Raw genomic sequence first — 6,412 nt, forward strand, 5'->3', positions numbered from 1 at the left:
TTCTCTGGGCCTCAGTTCCTTCATCTGTAAAATGGGATTCAATGCCTGTTCTCTCACCTACCTAGACTGTGAGGCTCAGGTGGGACCTGATTATCTTGTATCTACCCCAGCGCTTAGTACAGTGCTTGGCCCAGAGTAAGCGCTTAACAATTACCAGAATTATTATTATATTTATTGTTATTAGACCAGCCTGACGGTACACCAGAAGACTTTATGCAAAGGGAAACTCAATGGAATAATATAATCTTTCTCCAGGCTATTGGGAACCCGAGGGCAGTTCCACGCCAAAAGCGAGGCATGCGGGGAAGACCTAATAATAATAATAAAAAGAATGAATAATTGTACTATTTGTTAAGCGCTTATTAGGTGCCAAGCACTGTACTAAGTACTGGGGTTCATACAAGATAATTATTTCTAATAATAATAATAATAATAATGTTGGCATTTATTAAGCGCTTACTATGTGCCAAGCACTGTTCTAAGTGCTGGGGTAGATACAAGGTAATCAGGTTGTCCCACGTGGGGCTCACAGTCTTAATCCCCATTTTACAGAGGAGGGAACTGAGGACCAGAGAAGTGAAGTGACTTGCCCAAAGTCGCACAGCCGACAAGTGGCGGAGTCAGGATTTGAACCCATGACCTCTGACTCCAAAGCCCGGGCTCTAGGGACCGTCTCTATATGTTGCCAAACTGTACTTCCCAAGCGCTTAGTACAGTGCTCTGCACACAGTAAGCGCTCAATAAATACAATTGAATGAATAAATGAATGTTAGACACAGTCCCTGACCCCACAGGACTCACAGTCTTAATCCCAATTTTACAGATGAAGTAACCAAGTCCCGGAGAAGTGAAGAGACTGGCCCAAGGTCACACGGTGGGCAAGTGGCAGAGCCGGAATTAGAACTCAGGTCCTTCCGACTCCCAGTCCCGGGCTCCATCATCATCATCATCAATCGTATTTATTGAGCACTTACTGTGTGCAGAGCACTGTACTAAGCACTTGGGAAGTACAAGTTGGCAACACATAGAGACAGTCCCTACCAAACAGTGGGCTCACAGTCATGCTGCTACCGTGACCGGAAAGGAAATTTCTGGTTTCCTTTTATGACAGGATCTCACTCCCAACAATACATTCCGTTCTGTCCTGCTCCATCAACTTCCACCCCTTTATGACAGAGAAGAGCTGAAAAATCACACTCCAGCCTACTCAACAACTGGAACAATAAGGCCGTGATTGAAGAAATGAAAATCTACCCGCCAATTCACCTCCTACTTGGAGAACTATCACTGAGTTGGAAACCGGTAAAAGCCCACAGAGCCCGCTGGAGGTGAAAGGCCTGGGGATGGAGGTGGGAGGGGGTGGAATTATTTTAGGAACGATTTTGGCTCTAGCACTTTTATTTTTTTTTTTGGCCAAGTCAACCTAGAATTATAACACAAAAATATCGATCCTTCTTTTGTGTTTCCAAGCAACTGCACTGTGAAGGACCCGTGGCAGGGAGAATTATTGACTCATATTTCATTCGCACATGAATGAATTTTTAAAGATACATTTTGGAATATAAATATTTACCTTGCGAATTATGTTCCGAAACCTAAATATTAGGTATTAGCGGCTCCTCTGGAGGGGGATGACAAATCTGTTTTGATCCCGGTCAGTGTATTTTCTGCCATCTGGAGCAGCACCAGATGTCCTGCTTTCCACCTCGGCGTTCGAAAAGAGCTTCGCCTGGGAAGTCTCCAATTTCTGTTTGTGAAAGAACGGATATCTGAGGAAAAGAGAGGTCAGGTTTTAACACTTTTTGAATTAGCTACTCTATCCCTCTGCGGTGAGGAGAGACAGATATCGCTCCTATTTTGCAGTTGAGAAAACTAAGGTCCAGCGGGGTTAAGTGGCTAATCCAAGGTCACACAGCAGGCCAGGATCTGCAGTGGTGTTAATGATAGTAATATCAATCAATCAATCGTATTTATTGAGCACTTACTGTGTGCAGAGCACTAAGTGCTTGGGAAGTACAAGTTGGCAACATATAGAGACGGCCCCTACCCAACAGTGGGCTCACAGTCTAGAAGACTGTAATAATAATAATAATAGTAATAATGGTGGTGATTGTTAAGCACTTACAATGTGCCAAGCACCTGCTACACACCGGGGTAGATAAAAGCTAATCAGGTCCCGCCTGAAGTAGAAGGGAGAACAAGCATTGAACCCCTATTTATAGTTAAGGGAATTGAGCCTCAGAGAAGGGAAGTGACTTGCTCAAGGTCATACCGCAGGTAAATGGTGGAGGCAGGATTAGAACCCAAGTCTTCTGGCCCCAAGGCCTGTGCCTATCCACTAGGAAACACTGCTTCTCTATCCCCAGACACTATTTATTACTCTATTTATTTATTTATTTTACTTGTACATATCTATTTATTTTATTTTGTTAGTATGTTTGGTTTTGTTGTCTGTCTCCCCCTTTTAGACTGTGAGCCCACTGTTGGGTAGGGACTGTCTCTATATGTTGCCAATTTGTGCTTCCCAAGCGCTTAGTACAGTGCTCTGCACATAGTAAGCGCTCAATAAATACGATTGATGATGATGATCCCCTGGCCAGCAGGAGAAAATATCACTTGGAGCAAACCCCACCCAGCTCAAATATTCCCAAATCCCATCAGGATCAAGAATCTCCATTATTGTGGTGCTTAAGGGTTTACTATGGGTCAGGCTCTGTACTAAGCGTTGAAGTAAATATGAGACAATCAGGTTGGACACCATCCGTGTTGCACATGGGACTCACAGGCTAAGGAGGAGGGAGAACAGGTGAGAAGCAGCTTGGCGTAGTGGATGTAGACCGGTCCTGGGAATAAGAAGGACCTGAGTTCTAATCCCGGCTTGGCTACATGTCTGCTATGTGACCTTGGTCAAGTCACTTCACAGCTCTGTGCCTCGGTTACCTCATCTGTAAAATGGGGATAGGAGTGTGAGCTCCTTGTGGGATGGGGACTGTGTCCAAGCTAATTAACTTGTTTCCACCCCAACGCTTAGAACAGGGGTTGGCACTTAGTAAGCACTTAACAAGTACCACAATTATCATTATTAGATATTGAGTCCCCATTACACAGATGAGAAAACTGAGCCACAGCAAAGGTAAATTCATTCATTCATTCAATCGTATTTATTGAGCACTTACTGTGTGCAGAGCAATGTAGTAAGCGCTTGGGAAGCAGAAGTTGGCAACATATAGAGACGGTCCCTACCCAACAGTGGGATGTCCCCATCCCACAGTGCGGACAGTGGGATGACTGTCAACAGTAAATGACTTGCCCAAGGTCTGCTCGCAGCTCTAACCCTGCTCTCCATTCTTCCAAAGTTGCCTCCCAAGTGGGGTTTGGGACTGTGTCCAATTTTACATCTTTTTATCTACCCTGGCGATTAGCACAGAGTAGCACATAGTACACACAAAATAATACCCACTTAATAACGGCCATAATAAAACATAGTAAAAGCACTCAATAAATATGATTGAATGAATGAAAACACATAATTGCTCGAGGTGGCTATTGGTTTGCTATTCATTCCCAACTCTGTTTTACCATATTCTCCCAAGTGCTTACATAGTAAGTGCTCAATAAATACGATTGAATGAATGAAGTGCTTAGTACGGTGCTCTGCACACAGTAAATACTCATTCATTCATTCATTCAATTGTATTTATTGAGCGCTTACTGTGTGCAGAGCACTGTACTAAGCGCTTGGGAAGTACAAGTCGGCAACATATAGAGATGGTCCCTACCCAACAACGGGCTCACAGTCTAGAATGGGGAGACAGACAACAGAACAAAACAAGTAGACAGGTGTCCACACCATCCTCTGCGCATAGTAGATACTTACTAAATACAATTGACTGATTTTGTTTTAGAAATAACTGCCAAAATAAGAACCAGAGCGTTTTTTCATTCCTTTGTCTATTTTCCCAAACAATGAAAGCAATATTAGACACACTCCCAGCCCTGGTCTTTCTCCCCTGCTCTAGACTGCATGCTTCTTGTGGGTAGGGAATACCAACGTGTCTGGTTACTGTTGCATTGTAATGATAATAATAATAATGGCATTTATTAAGCACTTACTATGTGCAAAGCACTGTTCTAAGTGCTGGGAAGGTTACAAGGTGATCAGGTTGTCCCACTGGGGGCTCACAGTCTTAATCCCCATTTTAAAGATGAGGTAACTGAGGCCCAGAGAAGTTAAGTGACTTGCCCCAAGTCACACAGCTGACAACTGGCGGAGCCGGGGTTTGAACCCATGACCTCTGACGCCAAAGCCCGGGCTCTTTCCACTGAGCCACGCGGCTTCTCTCCCAAGTGCTTAGTACAGTGCTCCACACCCAGTCAGTGCTGAATAAATAGGACTGAATGAATGAATGAAATGGATGAATTTGTTAAGCACTTACAATGTGCCAAGCCCTGTACAAAGCACTGGGGTACATACAAGATTCCAGACTCTTGTCTATTCTACAAGAGTCCTAATAATAATAATAATAATAATAATAATAATGATAATAATAATAATAATGGCATTTATTAAGCGCTTACTATGTGCAAAGCACTGTTCTAAGCACTGGGGAGATTACAAGGTGATCAGGTTGTCCCACATGGGGCTCACAGTCTTCATCCCCATTTTACAGATGAGGGAACTGAGGCCCAGAGAAGTGAAGTGACTTGCCTAAAGCCACCCAGGTGACAAGTGGCGGAGCCGGGTTCGAACCCGTGACCTCTGACTCCAAAGTCCGGGCTTTTCCCACTGAGCCACGCTGCTTCTCTCTAATGGGGCAGGACTTTGCCATTCATTCATTCATTCAATCGTATATAGAAGCAGCATGGCTCAATAGAAAAAGCATGGGCTTTGGAGTCAGAATTCATGGGTTCAAATCCCGGCTCCACCACATCTGCTGTATGACCTTGGGCAAATCACTTTACCTCTCTGAGCCTCAGTTACCTCATCTGTAAAATGGGGTTTAAGACTGTGAGCCCCACGTGGGACAACCTGATCACCTTGTATCCCCCCCAGAATTTAGAACAGTGCTTTGCACATAGTAAGTGCTTAAAAAATACCATCATCATCATTATTATTATTGCTACTATTTCTTGAGCGATTACTGCACAAAGAGCACTGTACTAAGCGCTTGGGAGAGTACAAGAGAACAATAAACAGACACATTCCCAGTGGTTTCTCATCCACATGGATAGTGGTGGGAAATCGGGAGGCTACCGCCAAGAAAGGAAAATGAATCCTGGAGAAGAGTTTCAACCTGAGGGTGTCAGGACAAGTGAAATTCTCTTGGGGCCAAGACAGATTCTTGTATTCAACATTTCCCATGACAGGCCCGATGATGGAACTGCCTTCGCAAATAACACCAAACTGGGGAACAATATGGAAGAGACTCTCGGAATTCAAATTAACCTTGAGAAATGGGAGAAAAGTCCTCCAACTCCAGACTTCCAGAGACGAGGAGAACAGAAGGCTCAGCTCCAACTTGGGTTCCTTTCAATCGTTCGACCGGATTTCTTTTTCATTCGTTTGTTTGTTAAATGAAATTTGCAGAGCGCTGACTGGGTGCAGAGCACTGGTCCACCCCAGTGCTTAATACAGTGCCTGGCGTATAGTAAGCGCTTAACAAATACTATACTATACTATATTATACTATACTATAATACAAATACAATATAATATAATATATAATACAATACAAATATAGTATTTGTATAGTATAGTATACTATATTATGGTATTTGTTAAGCGCTTACTATACGCCAGTATAGTATACTATAATTCTATTTATTTTATTTTGTTAATATGTTTGGTTTTGTTCTCTGTCTCCCCCTTCTAGACTGTGAGCCCACTGTTGGGTAGGGACTGTCTCTATATGTTGCCAACATGTACTTCCCAAGTGCTTAGTACAGTGCTCTGCACACAGTAAGCGCTCAATAAATACGATTAAATGAAATGAAAATGACTAAGAGCTTAGGAGAGTCCAATATAACATTCATTCATTCATTCAACTGTATTTATTGAGCACTTACTGTGTGCAGAGCACTGTATTAAGCGCTTGGGAAGTACAAGTCGGCAACGTATAGAGACGGTCCCTACCCAACAATAGGCTCACCGTGTAGAAGGGGGAGGCAGACAACAAAACATGTAGACAGGTGTCAAAACCAATAAACCAATAAAACCAGTCACAGTAAACCATAACAATAAACATACATATTCCCTGCCCCCGATGAGTTTATGGTCTAAGCAATTATCTTGTGCAGAGCACCGTACTAAGCAAGACAGACATTAATATACACAAATAAATAAATTAGAGACATATACATGTGTGCTGTGGGGATGGTAGGGAGAATGAAGGGAGCAAATTGGGGTGATGCA

At 43.2% G+C, this 6,412-nt stretch overlaps 1 long non-coding RNA gene across 1 annotated transcript; it reads left to right on the plus strand.

The window, feature by feature from the left end:
* The first annotated feature begins 1,170 nt into the window (after positions 1 to 1,170).
* Positions 1,171 to 5,592, plus strand: LOC119937864. Its single transcript, XR_005454239.1, has 3 exons — positions 1,171 to 1,302; positions 1,660 to 1,784; positions 5,368 to 5,592. It is a non-coding gene; the product is annotated as an uncharacterized LOC119937864 (long non-coding RNA).
* Positions 5,593 to 6,412: the final 820 nt, after the last annotated feature.

This window comes from Tachyglossus aculeatus, chromosome 15, assembly GCF_015852505.1.
Source record: "Tachyglossus aculeatus isolate mTacAcu1 chromosome 15, mTacAcu1.pri, whole genome shotgun sequence".
NCBI lineage: Eukaryota > Metazoa > Chordata > Mammalia > Monotremata > Tachyglossidae > Tachyglossus > Tachyglossus aculeatus.